The 26,577-nt window shown below is 33.8% G+C and overlaps 1 pseudogene across 3 annotated transcripts; it reads left to right on the forward strand.

Annotated features, from left to right (window-relative positions):
• The first annotated feature begins 349 nt into the window (after nt 1-349).
• Nucleotides 350-23,677, forward strand: LOC150096805 (phosphatidylinositol transfer protein alpha isoform pseudogene; annotated as a pseudogene). Of its 3 annotated transcripts, none has more exons than XR_016549828.1 (3): nt 350-438; nt 17,960-18,032; nt 22,096-23,677. The product of XR_016549828.1 is annotated as a phosphatidylinositol transfer protein alpha isoform pseudogene, transcript variant X1 (transcript). The 3 variants fall into 3 exon arrangements; XR_016549829.1 differs by having other exon boundaries at nt 375-633; XR_016549830.1 differs by having other exon boundaries at nt 375-633; nt 17,977-18,032.
• The last annotated feature ends 2,900 nt before the right edge of the window (nt 23,678-26,577 follow it).

Here is a 26,577-nt window from a genome sequence, read left to right on the forward strand (position 1 = left end):
ATTTTGTAATACTTTATGACCAAAACATGTATAATTTAAATAGTTATATCTGTTGAAGGTTATCGAAAAATGAGAGGGCACTGTTAATAAAATATAATTAAAATAAAATTTGCGTAAGCATTTTTTGATAAAGGTGGCGCTGTGGGCAAACGTTTTCGAAACAGTTGTTTGTTGAAGGTCAAAATGAGAGGGAGCTGTTAATAAAATATTTACTAAAGCATATTTTGTTAAAGGTGGCGCTGGGAACAAATGTTTTCGAAAGAGTTGTATCTGTTGAAGGTTATTCTAAAATGAGAGGGCGCTGTAGGTAAAACGTTTACTAAAGCAAATATTTGCGAACGAGTTGTCAGTTGAAAGTTATTGGCAAAGTTGGAATTTCAGTTACGGGAAGAATAAATTTTGAGAGAAAGTTATCAAAAAATCCTAGGAAATTGTTATGTGAGTAGTAGTAGTATAATTTAATGTGGATTTAATAGTAAATTCTGAGGAATAATAATTCTAATGGCAGAAAATATTTTTTGCCTATTGCCGAAATCTAAGTTTTGAAAATAATTATTTGAATATTCTGAAGCGTTTATATGAATCGAAGTTGCTCGCAAGCAGTAGTTTGCTGTGATTGCATATTATACTTCGGTAAGTTTGTAACGCTTCGTTCTAGAAAGAAACCCCAGATAAGACTTTTATCTTACATAGATGTAAGTTGGTTTCGAATACTATAATTTTACCAGCATGCTTATCCAGCAAAATTATAAATTGTTAGTTTAAATTGCATTTAGTATATTTAAGATTGTCGGATTTGAGTTAATAAAGGTACTCAGATAATGATGACAAAGATAATGTATATGCACTTTGCATTCGATGACTAGTTGATTGAACGATATGTGGTTGTTATACACTCATGAGCTAAAACATTAAGACCATCTACCTAGTAGCATATTGGAGCTCCTCTGCTCGAGATAATTGTCTGCACCCATATTGGCATTGATTCCACTAGACTACGTAAAGTGTCGTAAGGTATTCTATACCCATTAGGCAGAATAACAACTCAGCTATCAGTGATCGAGCGAATTACTGGCATGTATCGGTGGTTGCTGTGTTCCAAATGATTTCACAAGTATTCGATGAGTTTCTAATGAGAATTAGGCTCACAGGAGCATACGAAATACTTTGATATACTCATCGAATTATCGAAGCTTTGTATTGCTAATGAATCCGGATACATCTGTCTGCATTTGTGTCATGTAGGACAATATCTGATCGAAAATAATCCCCAGTAAGAATTAGGGGGTCTAGATGTAATTCGTTCAGTTGGGATAAGAGGACTCAGCGATGTCCATCAGAACAATCTTTTAGCAAGATATCACTGCTGATATTTTCTGATCCCTTTCCATCTGTATAGGGCCTTTTTCAAGGTGACCAATTCATTTAATTGCTAAGATTGATTTAATGGGTAGTAACACAGTCAGCATACACACGTGATGCCACTACTTTTAATTTGAGTATTGACTAGAAATGAACATATATTGAAGAAGAGATTGCATTATGTCTTGCACAATTAGTAAAAATCACTTGTTTGGGCTGCTATTGCTATTACTAGACTTCGTGAATTAACAGGACAATACCAAAATTTATTGCTTACTTTTTTGCAATGATCCGATTAATCTATCAGTTAATGCAGGAAATCCTTTCTTCACCTATAGCTCCTTACGTATTCGTACTTTCTGCGTTATTTAAATAAAAGGCTGAAATAAAAAAAGCTACTTGACAGCAACAGCCATCAGTTTAAAGTGACTACATTATTTATGCGCTACAGCAGTTCTGAATGTACATTAAAACATAACTGTCTCAATTTAAATTATACATATTTTACATATGTGTCTTATATGCGTATCAATTTGTTCAGTAGCTGAAGAAGCTTATTTCTTAGTTTTAAAATAAAACAATTAAAATGGATTATGTAAAACTCTCATTACGTTTACAGACAGGAAAAGTTGATCCAATAAAGATGAAGGATTCAAAATTTTTAGTACTGTTGCCTGAAATAATGGTGGGAATATCAATCAGAGGATAATAGAGTATTATTCCCACAGGGAAATTCCAAACATTCCATACCCATGAAGCCATGCACACAATGACGTCATCAACCAATCACGTCACGATTCCTTATCTTATCTTGATCTTGTCTGGTCACTACCGCCTCCCATACTACTGGGCAAAGTAAACGTTTCTTTTTTATTGTCTTACTTTTTCGTGAATAGAGAAAATTACATAACCCCCGTCCCGTTTTTGTCTCAAGGAAATTCGGTCAGCCTACTTTATTGTCAATCAATTGAGAACGTTTAACTATATATAAGTGTGAATCCAACAAGAATCCAGCAACATGAAACTTGTAATTCACTATTATTGTCCTATTCTTGGTAATATTCTCAAAATACTGAAACTATTGTTTTCATATTTTATTAAAATTAAAATAATTTCTATATTAATATTTTTATAAAAGATATTTTTAGATTTTAATTAGTACTCATCAAAAAAAAAAAAAAAAAAAAGAACTTACAAGGAAACTCCGACTAGTTTCACCACCAAGGGCTGGGTATCTTCTTCAGATTATGTAACAAAACGCTGATAAGTTAAAAAAAAAAAAAATTCTAAAACAAAAACACTCGGAGGAACCTTAAACTTTTCCAATCGAAGAATAAAAGTATAGTCTTGAAGTTTTGAGACCTTACCAAGGACATTGCATTTCATTAGATGTCGCAAGACCGTTCAAGCACTCTCCATCATCTAGTTTCTTGAATCGAAATAATTCCTAACTAGGAATTATAAACAACTGCTTGTCCTTGCAATGAAGAGTCCCTCATCTCTACCCCTCCTCCCCTTTGTAGATTTGTTTGTGGAGAACTTCAAGAGACTTTCTCTTATCCTCCAACTTAAATCCTGCTATCCAGTGGATATATGTTGATAACGTTTTATTATATTATGACATTTCTGATCTAATTTAAAGAAATCTTTAATTTCTCTAACTCTTATGCAATAATTCATTTCATCTGAAATTCGAAAATAAAGACAATTGAAACACAGTCAAAATAAGATGTCTTTCAAACAAAAGTTTGGTATTGGAGATACAGAGTGACTCGGATTCTACCCGAGAATCTAAAAATAGTCTGTCAATGTCAGACAACTTAAAATATAGACTGTTCCAAATAATGCCGTTTTTTGTAGACCATATATGGCCACTTCTTTGATGTTTAATTCTTGAAAATATCTGACAAGCTTCTCTGAAATTGCACGAAGAGCACCAATAACTATTGGGATGACTTTGGTATGTTTAAACCCACAGCTGGCCAACTTGGTTTGCCAGGTCTTGATATTTAGTAATTTTTTCCAAATTCTTTGTTGCTGATGTTGGTGGGTACTGCGATGTCAATAATCCAAACTTTTCCATGTTCAATAATGTGACATCAGATGTATTGCGTTCCGGATGCCGATCAATTTTGTAATCTAAAGTCCAAACAAATTTTGCTATTTCGTTTTCCCGTACTGTCTCAGGTTTATGCTGCCACCAGTTATCAGAAGAAGATAAACTAGATTTTTTGCTTACATGCCAGTGAATTATTTTAGCCCCTTCATCATGGCGGTATTTGTAATCAGCTTGGGCTATCTTGCTGCAGGCACTGATGAGATGTACTACTATCTCATCGTTTGTAAGCCCAAGGCCACAATGTTCAAAAAGTTTGCTTCAGCGGCTAGAAAAAATCTTTCTGTTTATTTTTTAAGATCATCATCATCATCAAATTCCTGACATTTACTATTCAGGGATGTACAGGATATGATAGTACTACATGAAAAATTTATATAATTACTAACTTCCTATCTAGAAATTTCCTTCAAATCAATCTGTTACCGTATCAATCCACCTATATCTTGAACTTCCTCTGGATTTTTTCCTGTCAGCCTGGAAGAGAATACTTGTTTTTTTAATCTTTCCTCTCCCATTCTGTTTAAGTGACCATATCATGTGAGATTTGCTCTGCTAACACATTCTTGGATGCTGACAATGTCAGTTCTTTCCTAATATCCTCGTTTTTAATACGATATTCCCATTGATACGTCTGTTCACGCCCATAATCTTTCTCAGGATTCTCATATTTGCGGTTTCTAGTCTTTGGTCAAGTGTTTTTACTTTTAACCCAGCTCTCAGATTCATAAGTTAAAACTAGTTTGAATACTCTCTTGCATACAGCTAATTTAGTGTTTTGACTAATTTGTCTCTTATTCCATATAAATTTATTCAGTTGATTTCCAGCTTTCTTGATTCTGTTGTCTATTTCCATATTTAATTTACCATCTTCACTAAAAATCGTGCCTAAGTAGCTGAAGTGTTTTAGGTTCTCCATTCACAATGCGGTTGATATTTTCAATGCTTCTGCCTATTTTCGTTGTCTTTGTCTTGTAATTGCTGACCTTTATACCATATCTATTACAGCAGTTATTCAATTTAGTCAGGGAATCTTGCAGACTCTTAGCGGATTTATTTAGAAGTATAGCATCATCCGCATAAAGAAAAAAGGTGACATTAGCATCTCCAATTTTGATATCAGATTTAATACCACTTTCCTTCATAATGCGATCGATATAGATAATGAATAACAGGGGAGATAAAGATGTCAGATAAAGATGTACATCTTTATCTGACACCAGATTTAACATTAAACTATCTTCCTGTACCTTCCTTCAATTCTAACTGACTTATAATTCAAATAAAGAGTAAGTATTGCTTGCTATAATGCCCCACTGACACCAAACAACTGTGGTGTTTTGAATAGTTTCTCTCTCTTGGCACCTTGTCATATGCCCTTTCCAGATCTACAAAACTTAAATATATTTTGATATTTCCGTGATTTCTCAACTATTTGTCATAAAGTGAAAATTTGATACTGACAGCCTCTATTTGGCCTGAATCCAACTTGCTCTTCACCAAGTTTTTCTTCCACAATCTTTCTCAACCGTTTCTCAAGTATACTTGCATAAATCTTACCAGGAACATTCAGTACAGGAATACTCTGTAATTTTCACATTCAGTTTTATTTCCCTTTTTATATATGGGTACTATGAGAGCTCTACTCCAATCATCTGGAATTGCTTCCTTGTCCAGACCTTCTGAACTATGCAGTGCAGCCACTGTAAGACTTTTATACCTCCATACTTGAGCATGTCTGGTCGAATATCATCTACTCCAACTGCTTTCCACATTTCAGACTTTTGATGGCTTTTTTCTACTTCAAGTATGGATATGTATTCCTGATTGCATGCCTGGTCAGTGTTTTTATCCTGTGCTGTCATCACTGCTTGTTTAAGTTAGCAATTTTACAAAGTAATTACTCCATACTTCATTTCATTTTTAATATTTTCAATATATCTGTTTTTAATATATCCATATTGCAGCCATTGCAACAACATCTTGGTCACGTCAAATTGTAACTGTTTAGTTTACATGTTCTGTATGTTATATATGATTCTGTGGTACAAACTACAATGGGGACAGGTTATAAAGTTAACCCCATTGCGATCAATTAAAGTGTTTAAAGAAATTTGTTTTAGAAATTTCTCTATGAGAAAAGGTAATGATAGCTGGTTTTCTTCCGTATATCTTTAGTTTTTCTCTAACAAACAAAATCTAAAAGTGGGTTTATGCAAGAGTCATTCTTCGTATTAATTTATTTATAATTTATTCAGATAACATTCATATACTATTGATAATTGACTGAGATTAATAGGCTGACTGAGAGAATTCCGTCTCGCAGATTTAGGTGTGATTCAATAAATAAAAATTTTAGTCGGATCTCTTTAATAGCTCTCACGACTTTACTTATTGTCATTATGCGCGAACCATGAAGATGATTAATCTCTTCATATTACGAATATAATCATTACTGTTTTTAAAATTCGTAACCTATGTTTGTTGCAAAGCTATCTAAGCATTTTAGAAATGTGCCTCACTTCGGAAGGAAGTCTAAGTTAGAATATTAATCAGTTTCATTCTAAGTGATTATTGTAACTTAGTGAGACGAATGTCATCTCCTTGAGTGAGACAAAGGCTCTGTTTATTGAAGATCTGAAGTGGCTTGTAAAATAGTTATGTTAGTCTCAAGATAAGGATATATGTGAAGATGGTGTAAAGTTTATCTACCTAACAGACATCATACGAAATTTAAATTTATAGATAGCATTAACATAAATTATATGCACTTAAAAGGTGAGGATATAGGTGTTTAGTTATTTATAAATCCTATTTTTAAAATTGAATCGCATTTAGTGTAATCATAATACTTAATGCACGTTAGGAAACAGAACTATGTACGCCAGTTGTTTCTCTCGTGGAAACTCAAGTGGAACACTTGTTTTTAGGCGAATAGCAGTGAGGTACATGCGTGAATGAAGAAGATAACTCATATCATGTTTGTGATTTAATTTCTTTGAGAAAGCAGCTTTAAGCTGAAGTTCATTCATTTATTAAACCCCGTGAATATTTATTTTTCTCAAGTGGATTTTGGATTTGAAGACTTTCTCCCGCAAAGCTGTTCTATTCACGAATGATTATCGCACCTTCTAAGTGAAGATAACAGTTATGAAATATTATTCTAACGAGCCGTTAGTATTTACTTGCGCTTGTCCTCGATTTGTACCGAAAGGTCTTCAAGAAGTTAAAGTCGAAATAAAGTTTTAAACGCCTTGAACATTGATTTATTGTAGCAGTTTTCTTTTAAAGATCTAGTGAGGCAAAAGGAATTTACATTCGAGGAAAACGTTTATTTATTTTTTGTACTGCATGATAAAATGCTGTTATAGAGTGCTTGGCCGGGAAAAGAATGATCATTTGTGCTGTGTTTACCTGTGTTTTGAGTTAACTAATCTTAAAATTGCATGCTTATTTTCACCAATTTTTATTGTTTTTACACTATCGCAAGGCCTAACTCCATGTTCATCGAATAAACTATATTTAAAGAACAAGCAGCAATTGAATCTTTTGTCACTTTTTATGTAGTTATAAACATTTAAAAATTATTAAATGTTGTTATCAATTTCTACAGACACTTTTTTTTCATTCCTAAATTGCCAAACAAATTTGTATTTCGGTAATTTAGGTCGAACTATGACGTTATATTTTCCAACATTCATCATTCCACACTATTGTTGGTCTGCTTTGAGGACAATAAAGAAATGATGTTGCCTGATATTCCGTGCATCTCCTTGCTGTCATCAAAAAAATTAAAAAGTAAAAGAACGTTTGTATTTGCTACACTCTAATTCAATCATGATTTGTGACATCTGGCCGCACAACACACTGTCGCAACACAAAAAAATCTGGCACAACACAATCATTAAGCCCTGGAGGTCCGAGTCGCCCTTCTATATGCAAAGACCATCTTCCAGGAAATGTCACAGTTTGATTATGAAAACCAGCATTCAAATGACGTGTGACCACGTGCAAAAATATGAAAATCACAAATGTTATTTTTATCGGTCTTCTGAAATTTTCGTAATCATACCATGTGTCAAATATAAAACTATTTAATTGAAAAGAAGTTGGCATATGGTATGATTATATTACTACTACTAATTTTACTACTGTTACATGCATTCAAAAACAAATCCTTATTTTATAGTATAACTACTTACAAAAATGTCCAAAAACTTAATCGCATAGGGTCATCAGTAAGAAGCTGGGAAACATTAATTTTGTTCTTCTTACTGATTTCTAATTTTTCGACATCTTTAATATAGTTAAATATGAAGTAATTTAAATTACTAAATGACTAATTACTAAATTATTAAATTACTAATTACGAAACAATATGGGATGTAATATCCCTTAATTTAAGTAATTTCAATTATCAATACACTCGAAGAGTAATGACAAAAATGTTGGTTCATTTTAAAATTCTGCAATAATATATAGTTAAGCATCCTGCCTTTCGTGTTATTATTGCGAACTGTTTATTTAGAAATAATACGCATTAAAGTTAGCTTAAATTGTTTTTCAGAATTAAAACTGCTTGCTACATGTAACATTTCATTATCGTGTCGTCACTTACCTGTTGTTTACGTGGTATAGCTGAATGGTAAGTTAAAAGCTTGCAGTACAAACAGATAATAAAATCAGTAGTGTGGAAATGATGCTTATGTTTTTACACAGATATTGTTTTGATGCATTGAAAGATCCATTTTGGTTTATTTAAAGGATAAGTTTAGTCTTAATAATATGTTTTAACGTTTCTTTAAACAGAATCATGCTCGGCACTAGCTTGAGAAGCTTGAGAATCTTGCGATGATTTCAGGCGATAATTATTTAAACTAAGAACTCCTTGAAACCAATTTTCTTTTCTATAGCTCTATAAATGTTCCCATCGAAGGAAAAGCTCAAAATTCCATCAATAGGTAGTTTATGGAGGAATTATTAAGTGATGTTTCCAAGTTTAAGTGAAGATAACTTAATCAACCATGATTGAAATTTAATTTTTATGACGTGTATATCCTGTGTATAGTATTCAGCATAAAAAAGCCTGTAGCAAAACCAACACACTAATATGTTCTCATTTAGCTCATCTGCCAACCAGTTAGTTATTTTGTGAACAAGCCAATCGTACTTAATGCACAAGTCTACCAATAGTAGGCTGTGGGAACTAAATTATATTTTTCAAACATGTCACAATAAATGCCAAATCAAAAGTATTGGAATAATTAGGATAGTTTTAAAAATATAGAAATTTAGCTGTTAAATTAGCTGTGATTGTCTGTGGAAATACTAGTCGGTGGTGGACAGTACATGGCGTTAGTGTAGTTGATGGACTGAGTGGTGAAGACCTTCGACTCCTTTGAGGTGTCACGTTATAATAATAATAATAATAATAATAATAATAAATTAGATTTAATTTTTATCATCTGATTATTTTGAAGCTTGGGTACCTACTGGTAATTTGTAGACACAGGTGCAGGTTTGCATAATAAAGGCCATTATGGACTCAATTCTATTCACCAACTAAGGAGTTCTTGTGCATCCACAGGAGAGTTAGAAGAACAAATGGACATGAATTATTGATTAGAAATGCCCTACATATGTTCGCTACGAAAAGGAAGCAGTTTGTATTATTATTATTTTATTCACATAACTGATACACAGCCAAAACAAGATATCATACAAATAAAATTTTGACTGGTGATACAGAACAATTCAGATTCTACCAAAGAATCTAAGAATAGTCCGTCAGGTAGCTTCGTAAAATATGGACTGTTCCAAATAATGCTGTTTTTGTAGGTCATATGGGATCACTTCATTGATTTTTAATTGCTGTAAATAGTTGGATAGCTTCTTTGAAGTTGCACTAAGTGCAACGATAACTAGTGGGATAACTTAAGTGTGTTTAAGCCACAACCGGCCAACCTCGATTGCCAGATCTCGATATTTAGTCATTTTGTTCAGTTCTTTGTTGTTGATGATGGTATCCCTGAGTACTGCGATATCGATAATCCAAACCTGTCGATGTTCAATAATTGTGATGTCAGGTCTATTGTGTTCCAAATGCCGATCGGTTTGTATTCTAAAGTCCCAGAGAATTTTTGCTGTTTCGTTTTCCAATACAATCTCCATTTTATGCTACCACCAGTTATCAGAAGTAGGAAAGCCATATTTTTTGCATGCATGCCAATGAATTATTTTGGCCAATTGATCATGAGGTATTTATATTCAGTTTGAGCTATTTTGCTGCAGGCATTGATTAGATGTTCTAGAGTCTCATCTTTCTGATCGCATAATCTGCATTTGTTATTATTGATGTTCAAAATTTTTGCTTTGATTGCATTTGTTTGTAATGACTGTTCTTGAGCTCCTAGAATAAATCCTTCTGTTTCTTTTTTAATGTTCCGTGTTGTAGCCATTGCCATGTCTTTTCCATGTCAATTTTGTCCTGAGTATCTCGAAGAAATTGATCATGCAAGGGTTTATTTTTCCAGCTCACAAATCGGTTTTTTTGCTGTTCCTTTTTGTAATCGCATTTGTTTCCTGTTGCTTTCAGAAGATTCTCTTGTGTAACTGCTTGAAGCATTTCCTCAGAGCTATTGTCGATGTAACTTTTTAAGCTAATTTCTTATTCTTCCAGTCTGTCTCACTTGCAACAGACTCCGTCTACCTATTCTCCTCGGTAGGTACAACCGGTCAACACACGACGTGGATGTAATGCATGATGCATAGTCATTAGTTTTCTAGTTTTGCGGTCTAGTTTGTCCAGGTCTTCTTTTGTCCAATCTATTATGCCAGCTGTGTATCGGATCACTGGTATAGCCCAAGAATTCAATGCTTGCTTGTGTTTAATCTATTTAGTTTTGTTTTCAGAATAGAATATTCCTAACTCTTTTGATGTATTCTGATGCTGCCTGTTGTTTATCATTAGAGTGGAGAATATCATTGGCTTCTAATATTCCTAGGTATTTATAGTGTTCATCAGCTGAAATTACTTTTATATATTTCTCTTGATCAAAATTAAAATTGCTGGTGTCATTAATTTTTCCTCCTTTAATAGATAAAATTGCGCATTTATCTAAACTGAATTCCATTTTGATGTCCTATCTGAAAATACGAACTGCGTTCAATAAAGAATCTATTTACTGGCCGATTTTCCATCTAACTTCAAGTCATCCATATACAATAGATGGGAAATTTTAATATTACATTTAGGAATTTCATATCCAAGTTTTGTTTTCTTCAAAATCATTGACAAAGGTTACAAAGAAATGTTGAAGAGCAATGGTGACAAAGAATCACCTTGGAAAATTCCACGTTTAATGCTGATATCTCCAAATCGTTCATTATTCAATATTAATGTTGTTTTCCATGATTTGATAGCAGCAGCCAGAAACGAACATATGGTTTTGCTAATTCCAAATACTTTTAGTGATTTTAGGATCCAGGAGTGTGGGAGGGAATCGAATGCTTTCTTGCAGTCTATCCATGCCACGTTTAAATTAGTATTTCGTCTTTTTGAGTATCTGAGAATCATTTTATTAATAAGGATCTGGTCTTTCATTCCTCTATATTTTTGAAAATTTTCTTTTTGTTTAATCGGATAAATCTGATTATCTGATAGTACTGTTATATGGAATTTGGTATTATTGCAGTGAACAGCTTAAGCATAGTTGGTAGGCATGTTATTAGACGATAGTTACTTGGGTCTGCATCCTTATCTTTCATGAAGAGAAAAGTGCGCCCAGATATCATCCAGTCTTCCACTGAGCCTGACTTCAAAAAATAATTAAATTATTCTGCCATTCGATCATGTAGACTGGTTGGATGTTTTAACCAAAATCCATGTAGTTCGTCTTTGCCGGTGAACTCTAGTTTTTTTAATTTTCTAGCTTGATCACTGACCATTTCTTTAGTGATACACATTTTGCATTTGTTTTTGTTTCATTTCTGATTCTATTTCCTTAATCCATGAAGCATCTTTATTGTATTCAATAGGATTATCCCAGATTGACTTCCAAAATTTGAGTGTTTCTTCTTTTCCTGGTGATGATGTTTTGCATTTGTATTTCTCTGGAGAGACTGAAAGAACTGACGTTGGTTCTATCGAAATTGCATATTTTGTACATATTGGTTTATTCTTGCTTCATATCTTTTAATTTTCTGTGCAGTCGCTGTAATTCTTTGTTTTAGCTCTTCAGTAACCTCAGCAATTGTTTTGTTGGCCAAATTATATGTGTTAATCGGTTTGTTTTTGATGTTATTATTTTCTGCCGTCCTTCTTTAAAACTCTTTAAGTTGCTTAGATCAGCTCGAAGTCTGACTTTTCCTTCTAATCGGATTTTCCATGGTGCAGATTGTTTCATCCTCGACTTTTGCTCTTTCGGTTTGCAACCAAGCTTCTCTGAAATGATATAGGCTGTGTTGTATTGGAGTTGATTTGTTTCCTTTATGCTGTTGGTTGTGATGGTTTCAGTTACAGCATTTGCGTCTAAGAGGAGCTGTTTTAGCTTAGATTGTTGTAAAGCTTTTAATGGTGGTAGTCCTATACGGTCATTTATGGAGTTCATATGTTCCAATATCCCTGACTTCATTTTACACTGCCCTTCTATCAAAACATTCTCGGATATGTCGTCAGCTTGATGTTTACTGAGTTGAATTCCAAAGTTTGATATAGCTGCCTCCTGATGATTGTCTGTTACTGGAGTTGTTGGTTTATTATTACTTAACTCTTACAGCTCAAGTTCGGTAAATATTTGTTACGTAAAATGAAATTCTTTTGGTCCATAAGTCTTTGTTCTGTTATTGCAGATTCTGGGAATTTTGTTTCCAAAATAAATGCATACACTTTCTGAAACCTCGTTTTTCTGGTGTTGATCTGTAAAAACATTTCATAATTTCTCTGTTTTCGTCTATAGTCCATATTTTATGTTTGGTTTCCTCCAGTCGCTTTTCAGCTTCCTGCCCTGATTGCCCAGCAAGGAGAGCTGGGTCCTGTATCCCACTTGTCGCTTGATGCCCAGGATTCCCCAACATCTGACGCAGTCCTTGATGACCCGGACGTCGACTGATCCGGTATGGATATCTTCTTCCTTTTCACCATTAAGATGGGGAATGGAACACTGCACTGATAGTCTGGCTCCTCAGTTGAGACCTGTCTGACAAGGGTGGCCCTGCTGGCAGCTATGCAACCGCCAGAATAGCTCTCGACACATCACTGAAGCACTCAAGCCCCACCGCCAACACAAGGCCGTGTTTCTTCGGGGTGGGGGTGTTATTATTATTATTATTATTTTAACGACTCCATGGAGTCAAAAGACTCATCGCGGGAGACCCTAAATTGACACATTAATCATTATTCACACAAAACCTATCATAGTTCTCCTTAATTCATTCACAGACGAAGCATTCACAACCACCTCTGGCAACGCATTCCACTCATTCACAACCCTCCAAAGCAAAAAAATGTAGTCCTAACATCCTTGTTAACCATGCCTGGAGATTGTGTAAGTTAACACAATCTCCATGGATGGCCCTCGTTCTCTTCTTTCCTGCACTGGTCTTAAAAACGTCATCAGTATCAATCCTATAAAATCCCTTTAATAATTTATATACCTCTATCATATCTCCTCTCCTACGTCTATCGGCTAGTTTATCAAGCCCACAGATCTTCAATTTATCCTCATAGGAAACATCCCACTGACCTGCAACAATCTTTGTAACTCGCCACTGAATCCTCTCCACCATTTCTTCATCACCAAGAAATCCAGGTGACTAGATCTGTGCGAAATAGTCCATATGCAGTCTTATTAATGCCTCATAAAGTGGAACAATAACTTCCTCATCCCTGCTTGTCAGTGTGTTCTTCAACAACCATGTAATTTGATGTAATGTTTTGGCAACCTTTGCAATATGCCCTTTAAACTTAAGTTCTCTGTCCACAATAACTCCCAAGTCCCTTGCCTCGTCAACTTCTTGAAGTTCAGTTCCATTAATATAATAGATAGCATGTGATCTCATCCTCCCGAAGCGTTTCCAATAAAGATGTGATATTATGATAACAGAATACGAAGATAACACAGAATATTTCCTCATAAAAACAGCAAAACCGAGCAGAGAATACATATGTTAAACAGTCAAAAATACTTTGCAAGGTGTAGAATAGGGATGCACAGACCGAGGTCCTCCGTTGATTTGCTGGCGGCCCGCCTCACCGTGTATTATTTTAACTTTAACAAGTTACAATAGGTAATTTTTAAAAATGGTACATGCGCAAAGCAAAGTAGCTGTGACGTCACGATTGCCTGTCTACTTAAGATAATCGGTTAGTAATAATGTTAACAAATTTTATAATTCGTCTATTTGTCATATGAGTATTTTGTTTTCGTAGGTGCGGTTGCTATAATTAATTATCACCCCTAGGAAACGGTAAAAATTCTACAATGGATAAAGCAGGGTAGTAGGGTAGTAGTAGCTAAGTAGGAAACGCAAACTACAGGATGAAAAACGGCAGTTTCAGGATAGCTGGACCAAAACATATGGTTTTGTGCAGTCGTTTAATAATATCGTGTGCTTGATTTGCAAAAGTGCTGTAGCCATACCAAAAGAATACAATATAAGGAGACACTATGAAAGTCTGCATTCTATATTTTTTAATCTACCCGAAGAAGTATGTAAACAAAAGATTTCATTTTTGAAACGAGAATTGACAGGTCAGTAAGTGATGTTTACAAAACCTATTCAAGATTCGGAAATCGCAACAGAAATAAGTTTCGAAATATCTCGGCTTTTAGCAAAAAGGTGCCGACCATTTACAGACGGAAATTTCGATAAAGATTGCCTTGAGATAGCTGCTAAAAAAAATTTGTTCTGAATCAGCCAAAAATGTTGAGAAAATTCAGTTAAACAGGATGATGAGTGTGCAAAGAAGAATTACCGCAATGTCGAAAATGTAAAGGACCAGTTAACATCTTATTCAAAGAAATTTGCCTATTTTTCATTAGCTATTGATGAATCAACTGACATTACGTCCACAGCCCAGTTGTTAATATTTGCACGTGGACTAACGCAAGAGTTTGAGATAAATGAGCAGCTGATTGGAATGAGTTCATTGTCAGATCAAACGAAAGGTAATGACATGTTCACTGGGCTTTTGGAACAGTGTTCCAAAATTGATTTAGATCTGACAAAATTATCAGGCATGACAACTGACGGAGCTCCTTCCATGAGAGGAGCTAATTCTGGATTGGTAACATTATTGAAACAGCATTTGGGACGGCACGACGATGAGTTGATACAATTCCACTGTATAATCCACCAGAAGAGTTTGTGCCCTAAGAAACTTGGATTTGAACATATCATGAAAGTTGTGGTTTCAACGATTAATTTTATAAAATCCCGCGGCCTTAATCACCGACAATTTAAAAAATTTCTTGAAGACATTGAAAGTGAATATGGTGACTTAATTTTTTACACAGAAGTGAGATGGCTAAGTCGTGGACAAACATTGGAGCGGTTTCTAAATTTAATTGATGAAATTGAAATCTTCATGACTGAAAAGAATAAAAACGTCATAAAAAATCCGGATTGGTTATGTGTCTAGCCTTTCTGGTTGACTAATCATTTAAATATGTTAAATACGCGACTTCAGGGCAAAGATCAATTGGTTACTCAACTTTAGGGCCACTTTTTGTCTTTTCAGTGTAAGTCAAATCTATTTCAAATCCAACTGAAGTCAGGGAACTATATCTATTTTCCTAATTATAAGAACGTTTTTGAGAAGTTTAATGTCAACTTCAAAACTGTGTATGTTGAAAAGATTGATAACTTGATATCAGCCTTCAAGGATCGGTTTTCTGATTTTTAAAAAGTGAAACCGTTGCTAGATTTATTTAGCAATCATTTTGCCCGAAAATGCACCCGAATCAGCACAGCTTGAACTCATCGACATTCAAAACGATGAGAGCCTGCGAAATAAATTTAACGAAGGCAATTTATTAAACTTCTATCGTTGTGTCGATAGGAACAATTATAAAGGGTTGCTAGATAATGCATTAAAATATGCAAGCCTCTTTGGCTCAAGATATATTTGTGAACAAACGTTTTCAGTCATGAATATTAACAAATCGAAAAATAGGAACCGCTTGACTGATGAAAATTTAGAATCAATTTTGCTGTTGGCTACTACAAAACTCGAACCAAATATCAAAACAATTTTCAAATCAATGCAATGTCACGCATCAAATTAAATTCACTTTCTTTTTATTACCTTTTTTGTAACAATTATGATAGGTATAAATAAAATAAACAATATATGGTAGATAACTTTCAAGTTTTTTTAGGCGGCTCTCCCATAAGTAATAGTGGAACTATGCGGCCCTCGGCCTTAACAAGTTTGTGCATCCCTGCTGTAGAACATGACGTATTTTACACTGTGGATTGTGTTTTGTTGTACAGTTCATAATATTCTCGTGAGATGAGTTTTTTTCTAAGACGTTTTCAGCTGATTCCAGAGCTAGTCTGTGGGAGGGCAAGGAATGTTTTTTCCATTTTTTCAATTTTATGTATATTTTTGTAATTTTGTATCTATTTTTACTTTGTCCGGAAACTCTGCTCTAGAGATCAAACATGGAATATTTTCACGTTAAGCTGTTACCCACAGATCTTCAACCTGTTCTCCTAAGGTTCATTCCATAGACCAGCTATCATCTTGGTCACTCGCCTCTGGATCCTCTCTACCTCCTCCCCATAAAGAAGAAACCCAGTGGCCAAGATCTGGGCACAATAGTCAAGATGGGGGTCTTATCAAGGCTAGATAAAGAACAATAACTTGCTCATCTCTGCTCGTGAAAGTACTCTTCAGTAACCAAGTGACCTGATGAACTGATTTAGCCACTTTTGCTATGTGCCCCCTAAATTTCAACTCCCTATCCACCAACACACCCAAATCACTGGTTTCGCCAACCTCCTGGAGTACAGTTCCACCAATGTGATATACTGCTGCTATTTTTGTCACTGCAAAATGCATAACCTTACACTTTGCTACATTAAACTGACATCTGTTCTCCTTATCCCAGATTGCCATTCTATCTAAATCATCCTGCATCATGTGCATTCACTATTGCTCTACCCAACTTTGCATCATCACCAAATAAATGAACAGTTCTTCTCGGATCCTTTTCTATATAATTAATATACAAATTAAATAGCAGTGGTCCAAGAACAGAACCCTGCGGCACACTCTAGTAACAGGCCTTCTTTTGAACTCCACTCCTGAATAAACTACTCTCTGATATCTCTCCATCAGCCACCCTCCTATCCATCTCACCAACCCTATATCCATCCCCCATATGCTACAGTTTACTGATTAGAATTCCATGTGGTATCCTGTCAAATGCCTTAGCAAAGTCCAGCAGTATCAGTGTAAATCCATTACCCTTATCCAGTTCAGCCATCACTGTGTCATAAAACGTGAGCAAGTTACTGAGACATGATCTACCCTTCACAAAACCATGCTGTCCTCCATAGAGTATCCCATTTTCATCTATCCATTCCTGTATTTTGCTCTTGACTAATATCGCCAAAACTTTGACAACGATTCCTAATATGCTGAATGGTCGGTAATTTGCAACAGCAGTCTTGTAAATTCCTTTATGCAATGGAACTATTTTCCCTTTTTCCACCCCGTCGGGACTGACCCAGAGCTGAGACTTAGATTAAACAATATGGTCAAAGGAACTGACAATTCCTTTGCCGCTTCACGTAAGACTCGAGCTGTTAAACCATCCAATCCCACAGATGTATTTACATTATGGTTCTGTAATATACTTTTCACCTCCATTTCATTTATTTCAATTCCTGTATCAGCCATTCGTTCTCTCATTCCTGCAATATCACAGCCTGGATGACACTCTTGCAAAGTGCTCGCTTAATAAATCTACTATTTCAATTGATTCAGTTACTCCCTGCCATCAGCATTTCTTAGAATCATTTTGCCGTATACATTTTTTCTTTTACTTGCAGCATATCGAAAGAACTGTTTGTGATTCACTTGTATTGCTAATTTCCTTTCGTAATCTACTTTTGCTTTTCTTACCACACTAGTTACCCATTTGGCCTGTGCTTTGTACTGTTATAATTATAATTTACAAGTTATAATTTACAAGTTATAATTTACAAGTTATAATTTACAAGTTATAATTTACAAGTTATAATTTACAAGTTATAATTTACAAGTTATAATTTACAAGTTATAATTTACAAGTTATAATTTACAAGTTATAATTTACAAGTTATAATTTACAAGTTATAATTTACAAGTTATAATTTACAAGTTATAGTGAATAATAAATGTAATATTTTTTTAATTTAATAATTCTAAAATTACGAGCTTGTAATAGATTATTATAAGAGAGAAATTTTAATTGTTTGATATTTCTCTAGATCTTCTAATGTTATAGGTAGCGCTGTTGTTCTTCGTCCGCCATTCTGCGAGTAGAACTGTAAAGAGCGTAAGGTAAGTTGAATTCAATATTTGTAGCGCAGTATTTATTGTTTTCAAACTACAGCATATTTTTCGAGGAAAGACTTCTCTTGCATAAAAATATAATACCATGAGAATACGCTATTTCTAGTATATTTTCACAGTATCGCTATGATACGTATATCAATTCGATTCAATATAATACAGCAAAAGTAAACATGTAAATCTGTAAAGAAAAATGCACTTTGCTGTATACTGTTTTAATTACTTCGCATAAAAGGCATTAAATGCTTCCATAATTCTTTATTAATTGAAGGGTAATTTGAAACTTCATCACATAAAAGTATATGAAATACTTTGGGAAAATGTTTGAAAACGTATTGATAATATTTGACTGCTGGCCTTCCATAATAACATTTTATGGGAGGCCAGCCCATTATTTCTAGAGGGTGCCCGGATACATTTGGCAGGGCAGTGTATATCTTTAAATTATATTAAATACTTTGTATTTAATATAAATTAATCTAATACTTTATATCTGTATATACTTGAGCAGTGTCCCCCCCCCGCCTGAGCATCTGAGCGTTCAGTTGGTGTTAGTTCAAACATTTAATTTGTGTGTGTGTTATTCCTCATCTGCTGTTATCTTATAATAGATACAAACCAAATTTATAATATAATACATATAAAATAGAATACTTATAATAGTATGTGATATGATGAATTATTTATCATATCACATACTATTGGGGTTACTTATTCTGAAGATTTTTGTAAAACTTGACTGTGATTACTGCTAGAAAACTTATTCTTTTTATAATAATATTTGTGTTGACGTAAGAAAGAATTTTATAGTCTCAGTACTTTATTTTTTATGTGACGTCCGCCTATTAAAGTTTGTAAACCTATAATTTATCCTTCGGTGGACCAAAGATGTTTTCTATTTTTATCATTTTTTTCTATTTTATTTATTTTTTAAATAAAGCCGGCAATCGTTCTCTAACGGTCAAACATAGACCTTTTTTCTAGCCTTTCATGCCTCCATTTAGAGAGAAGATTAGCTCATACCGGGCTATAAAATTCATCTCCCACCTGAAGATAATCACAAGCATTCATGTCCGTGGCGAAATTTTGTCACGGGTCACCGACAGCCTGTTTGTTGGAGAAGAGACATTGTAACTACTTGGCCAACCAAGGCTGATCAGTTCTTAAAATTTCAATTTAAATGTTGCTCAAAAATTAAAGCACTTCTAAAAGTAAAAACAAATCGTATTTGTAGTATCGTGCAATTTAATAGAATGCTTTTTTCAATGAATGTATTATGCACTTCCTACTACAAGCGGGATATCCCCCCCCCCTTCTCCAACATATACATATCATATTTGTCTTCATCTTTACAAAGATAAAGAGAATTAGAAAGGTAATTTCGAAGATACGACGTTGTCTCTAAATTTCGCCTCACTTAAGCGACAAGCAACCTAGTTTCATTAGTTGTATCTTCCAAAAGAGGTCTCCGTAATATTAGCTGCTATAGATGGATTCGAAATGAATATCATAATGACGTTCAAGATGAAACCCACTATTCTTTTTGCATTCCAATTTGTGTTCCAATCATGAAACAAAATGTATATGTAATCTGGTGAAATCGTAAAACTAGGGTTACCATAGCTTGATCATAAGAAAAGAGGACATCTGAAAAGTCTTTAACCCATTCCACCCTCCTGCCACTCTCTAATCAAAGAACCTTCTCTTCACTCCACTGCTCACTTACAGCTTCCAGGGATGACGTTCTACTCTTGTCTACCTCTACTCCATAAAAAATCTCTTCCACATTATTCTGTTAATAATTCCTCGCCATCTTATAGTCTCAATCGCATTCCCTTTCCTTCTTCAATTCACGAAACTGCAAGTCACATCCTCTCAATCTATCCTCATATTTCACATTCAATAGACCTCAAACTGACTTATGAATCTTCTCTAGATCCTAATATATCCCCCCCCCATTGAAAACCAAGTGACCAAATCTACACACAGTAATTCATGAGTGGCCTGATTAGGGCCTTATACAAGAGAAGCTTTTTTTTTTTAATACTGTCATTTCTACACTAAAAATGTACTAGGTATCATTGAAGTAAATCACGTTGTTGTTGTTGTAGTTGTTGCCTTTGTGTCTCCTGTGTCCACTTATCCTTCCCTTTCAGTGGTGATTTGTGGGTCTTCATAGAACGTATAGACGTTTTTACAAAATGTTTCTTTATGCTGAACTAATAAAATCTCTTACCGAGTACTCAACCTGTTCCCTATTTTGTCTACTTGGCTTGAAACAGTGAGGATGCAATTTATTCAGACTACTAAATTGATCAAACCAACGTAATCAATTGACCCTTGCTTATTTATCAGGTATTTAGAAGTGAATTCGATATTATATTCAATTCATTCCCTAATTGAGTAGAAATCGAAGAGGTAGAGTTTTGGGTTTACAACCAAATCAGCTCAAGCTAAGAGATCAATGTCTGTTACTTTTGTATGCTCTTATGGCCGATCAGCTTTTTTTTTTGTGATGAAAAACCCCAGTTTCGGGTAATCAAAGAGAAACAACAGTGATCATCGGTGATTCCTCTACTTGTCCAAATGTTCCATTCAAGACTATATAGACATTAATTTATTACAGAATTTGTCACAGTTGAATAACTACCTCTTTACGCTTTTGAATGAGCAGTTTCTTAAGTTTCAGGTGCAGAACACCTTGAGCCATATTTGTATTAAAGATGTTTTACTTACTTCATGTTATTCATCTCTGTCACATCAGAATTACTTAATCTCTTTAGTACGTTAAATATAGAGGTGAGTGGTATACACATCAGTGAATACAATGGACAGAGGTAGATCATTCTTAAGTCATGTTTGAAAAATATTTTAATATTGTATAACATAATTTCTTTGATAAAAAGAACAGCTGAAGGCTGGAGAGATGTGCACCAATCTCATCTCCTTGAGTTCCTCAGGACGCACAGTATATAACTATGAAAGTATTAAAATGTTTTTTAATGTTCTCAACGTCAGTTTCCCATTCGTTTGCTGCATTATGGACACAGTTCACTCTCACCCATTAAGGAACTTTTTTCCAGCAATATTTTAATTTGGCAAAACAGTTCTTTCTCAGTTCTGCTGGAATTCTTGCAAACATTGTACTGCAAATATTCCTCATAAATAGAATGCACTTATTAGTCAACCTTTTTTGCCCAAGGATTTCTTTTATATATAAAGAAACATGTCTAACGAGTCCACCGATTCAAAAAATGTGTCACACTTCGATTAATTTGGACTTCAAACCGTCGTTATTCCAATCGAAATACTATATAATTATTGAAAATATTCGTGTGTGTGAAGATTTCTCCCCTCGAAATGCTTTCCTATCCTTGTTAGTTTTCTACATAATAATTTCAATCAGCAACACCTTTATTTGCCATTGTAACGAACGTTACACTTTTACACACAAATTACTCAGCTTCTTTAAATTGGGAACTTTCAGATGAGCTATTAACTGAATTTCCAATATCTTTATTTATGGAGATAGTAATTTAGTAATAACATGAAAAAACGGGAATTTAAAAACACATTCGACCACGGAATATTATTGCATACGACTGAATACTGACCGAACAAATGATTCATCTTTCTTTTATCTGTTTTTCATATCGTTCTTATCACATATTTAAAACAAACCCCTAAGAAGGAAATATAAGATCTTAAAAAGGAGACGTGTTGGGGGGGGGAGGTATGATAACCCTAGCAATATTCCACTACTCGAAGAATGGAAGTTAAATGTTATTTAATCATTATTCTGTTTTAATATTGTAATTCTTTATAATAATTAGTTCATATTTTATTCTCTTTTCTAAGAAATTAGATTATTTGTCTCACCAGTTTCTTTCACGTTAGTGTTCAAAAAAAGTTTTGTAGAGGTATAACATTGAAAATAATTATGCCACATCAACTGGCATCTGTTTTCCTCAAACATAATTTAATTTTTATTTGAACATATAACTCAAAAAAGATTTGCATTTTAATCTAGTACCTCCTTTTCTCTTTCCAGGTCGTATATTTATCTTTTTTCTAACTAATTATTCACAGATCTACGAGTGAGACACTCCACTGCATTTGCAGCATTTAATTTTGAATCTTAGTTTGCTTTGTTCATCTGAATTGTACTTTGTGATGAACACAACTCAGCCTAATTTGCACCTTGTGGTTATTGTAAGTCTTGTTGCCCATTATTGTGAACAATTAAAATCAATATGATTATAAAAGAATATCGCATTGTCCTTCCATTTAATGTGGATGAGTATCGAGTGGGTCAACTATATTCTGTTGCAGAATTTAGTAAAAATGAAACTGGTGGTGGTGCTGGTATCGAAATTAAAAAGAATGAACCATTTGAAAATGTGCCATTATTGGGAGGTAAGTTCACTACTGGCCAGTATACTCATAAGATTATTCATTTGGCTAGCAAAATACCCAGCTTTCTGCGTTTATTTGCGCCAAAAGGATCGCTTGAAATAGTGGAAGAAGCTTGGAATGCTTATCCATACTGTAAAACAGTCATAACTAATCCTAGTTATATGAAAAGCGACTTCTGCCTCTCTGTAGAAACAATGCACTGTCCAGATAGAGGAGAACAAGAGAATGTACATGAACTGCCGCCTGAGAAGTTAGAACAACGTGAGGTTTTATTTATTGATATTGGAAATGATCCGGTAACAAACAGGGATTACAAAGAAAGTGGAGATCCAACTAAATACAAATCTGAAAAAACAGAAAGAGGCCCTTTGAAGGGGGATTGGCAAAAGGAATCAGATCCCGTTATGTGTGCTTATAAGTTAGTGACTGTAAATTTTCAATGGCGTGGTTTACAGAGCAAAATTGAATCGTACATTCAAAAAACGGAAAGGCGTCTATTTCTGAATTTCCATCGGCAAGTGTTTTGTTGGATTGATCGGTGGTATGAGATGACAATGGACGATATTAGGAAAATTGAAGAAGAGACTAAAAAAGAACTAGACGAGAAACGCTGTCAAGGAAATATTACAGGAACAGACCCAGATGAAGCATGATAGTGATGGCTGTGCTGAAACCAGTCCAGTGTAGAAAATTAGTAATTTTTAAAATAGTAGGATAAACTTCATCCATCATCATCTCTTTGTATGGTGACATTCTTATTATTATCATTGAACAACCTAGGCTGGACTTATTAATACCCACTGCCCAGGATGGTTGATTCACTTTGTTTCTCTTCACTAGGATCCCTTGAAATACACGAAGAAACTTGGAATGCTTATCCTTACTGTAAAACAGTCAGTTTTAATTCCTGTGTTACATGTTAGTTGCTCTGTGAAACTGATACTTTCTTGTTATGCACTTTAGTTAATGTATACTAATCTATATTAATTCAAACTGGAATGTAATGTGTTGTTTTTATATCCTTGTAATTATTTTTACGATCAATACATCGCTTCAATTATCAGTATTATTAATGACACTATACTTGAACTTTGTGTTTCTATTTTAATAATACAGTGGGCAATGGTCCTGTTATTCGTTGATGTATATATAATAAAATAAAGTAATACAATTATGAATGACTCGTGATGTGTTAATTAGCACAACATTTAAAGAGCTACATATGTGCATATTTTTGTGATATATTTCATATGTGAAACGTCTGCCATGGTTAGCGTACTGTGGTTGTTGACTATGGCTTCTTTTGCACTGCCAACATTTAATACAAAAATGCTAAATTATTAATATGTAGTTTTTCATCTTGTCTCTTTCTTAATTTTTTAGGTTTTCCAATATTTATTAAATCATATTTTCAGTAGAACTCTGTCTCATCCCACCCTGTTGTGAGTTCTTTATGCTTCCTATGATGCGACTTTATTTTCTATCTGTCAGTGTAGAGGAATTGAATAAAAAATTCATTTTACTTATTACATGATTAACTGAATACTTTTGTTTTGATTTTATGCCTTACGTTTGTTGTGTTATTGGAATCATTGTAACTTATAATACTTGAAATAAACACTTGGTGCTTATCCCTGTTAAATGAAGTTTGATTGATCACTATCTCTCTAAAGTAGTGTTTGAGATTTGATAACCGGCAGGAGTGTTATCAAACAGCGTATAGCAACAGTGACGTTTTCTTTAGACATCACAAGATTGAGGCAGTTGTCGGCATCTACACTCTCTTCCTGATATCTTAAAAATCATGAAGCGGCCTTAAATTCACTTACTTATAACGGTGTAATTTCGTTTTTATTTATATTCAACTTATCGCAAAGAGAAGGTGAGAAAACTATGCTCACATCTACGCGCTCCCACATTGAAGCAATCTAGGCTAGCCGTAAGCCGATTGGACTAACTAAGCCTACTCTCATTCGAAGAAATTTAAAATTTCATAAAATTGTGGGAGATTCTTATGAACAAAAAGCAAGAAAATTTTCTTTATAAAAAAGTCTAATTAAAGATGTATCCTTTAATAGTCATACAGATAGCCTTTTGTATAGTAGACCTAGAAAATCCACTTATAGACAGGATTTATTCATAACAAACGTTTTATGGGGATACGGCATCTGGAAGAAATGATAGGGTACCTCTACTGTGATATCAGAAACTATGGGATGTTTTATATAGCTTTTGATGCTTTTGTGCTTTATCTGCGTCTTATTAGCATTACTAGCCGAACTACTGTTGAAAATCCGTAAAAACGTACTTAATCAAATTTGTTTATTTTCCATTCTAATTAAAGGTTACAAACTTGTCTTCTTTTTGTATTATTCTGATCACAGGTATCCCAAAGATGACGCTACTGTACGTTTTATTAATGTCTCCTTAAAATATAAACATGTTTCATTAATCAAGTCTAATCGTATTCAATTAAACACGAAAATAATTATACTTGGAAATAATTAGTTTCAAAATTATGAATATTCATAATAAAAAGTTACTGCCTTTTGCATTAAGTGTGATTTCGCAAGCACAAACTCAGCAGTTTATGAAACCATACAGATATAACAAGCTTCAGTTACACATAAAAATTTTATTATATCATTCTTAGTAATTGTTTATCCTTTTAATCATGAACAAAGTGAAGTCTTATTGGAAGAAATCCAGATTATTTTTCGATTTCTGAGGCGATTCCTATTTGTTTCCACACCTGCAACTCATCCTTCCATGCGACCTTTATTAAGAAATAAAATAGTATTATTTTCTTAAAAATATGTGTTTAGAAATGTTAGTATTAATAACTGAATATATTTTGTTCTGAAGTAGAAACTCGTAATCAGGTATATTAACTGATTTAACCAAATGGAAACAAAAATCAAACCAACAAAATAACGGATCTTTATTAATTGTGAGATCTGGCCGGTGTAGCTTACCTGGTAAATTGTTCAAATACCAGCAATCCATTGACTTCAATGCATAGAAAACAAAATCCAGATCTTGTCAGCAATAATAAATCCGCTAATGCATTTTATTTTCCATACGGAGTAGGCATGACAGTTTAGTCCTATGTAAACTAGAAAACTAAAAGGCAATCAGTAGCCACCGTAGCCAATCAGAGTTAGCTTTCCGAAGACTATCCCTAATTTTTTTCTCTATTCACGAAGATTATATATATATATATATATATATATTAATAAATAATAATTAATAATAAATAAAAAATCTACAAATTCTAGTAATTTTGTATAAAGATAAAACAACGAAAATATTCTTAATGGCATACACTATAATAAAATACAATTAACATTATGATTTCTAAACTAAGCAAAACAATTGGTTGAAATTATTGTCAAATAATGTCCATCGGAATTATTTTACATTACCTGCTATCAATGCTAGCCACATCATCATTACAGTTATATGGGATAGATAACCTTTCAGCAAATTAAATAAATAATTCGCCTCCATCTATTTATCAGAGAGCGATCTAGTAGTTTTCAGTTGAATCGTACTTTCAATTATGATGTAAGGTGTAGCTTAACTGAAATTTTAAAGAGTTCGTGTCACGATCGCTATTCTTACTATAATGTCCATATCTGGCATCTGTAGGACGAGGCACAGGTGCAGTTCGAATTTCTTCCAATGCGTACATCATGCAGCTGATCTGTCATTCAAATTGACGATATTAACAGGTGGTGATGTCTATCACGGTTAAACAAACCATATCCTTTATTCAAGCTTACTTATATCTTAGTGTTTTGATATTAGACATGCATACCAATAACTGACTACTGGATAAAAAAATTACAATGTTCTTGTGTAAATTATTCAACTAATTGGGATTTTAAAAAATAATAATTGCTGACCTTTCTAATAATCGATATCTTTGATACGAGTTGCCTTGGTGTTGTACTACCAAGTGGTTACTTACACTTGGATTTGCCGATAGTTAATCTATATCTTTCTTCGCTATAAATAAGACGATCTCAAACTTCTCTGATAAAAGTATTCTGTTTTCGTGTTTTTATTATTTTTGCATATATTTTTTAAAATGTTACAAAAATATATAATTTAT

Source organism: Typopeltis vanoorti, chromosome 18, assembly GCF_054136105.1.
Source record: "Typopeltis vanoorti isolate ZY-2024b chromosome 18, IOZ_Tvanoo_1.0, whole genome shotgun sequence".
Lineage (NCBI taxonomy): Eukaryota > Metazoa > Arthropoda > Arachnida > Uropygi > Thelyphonidae > Typopeltis > Typopeltis vanoorti.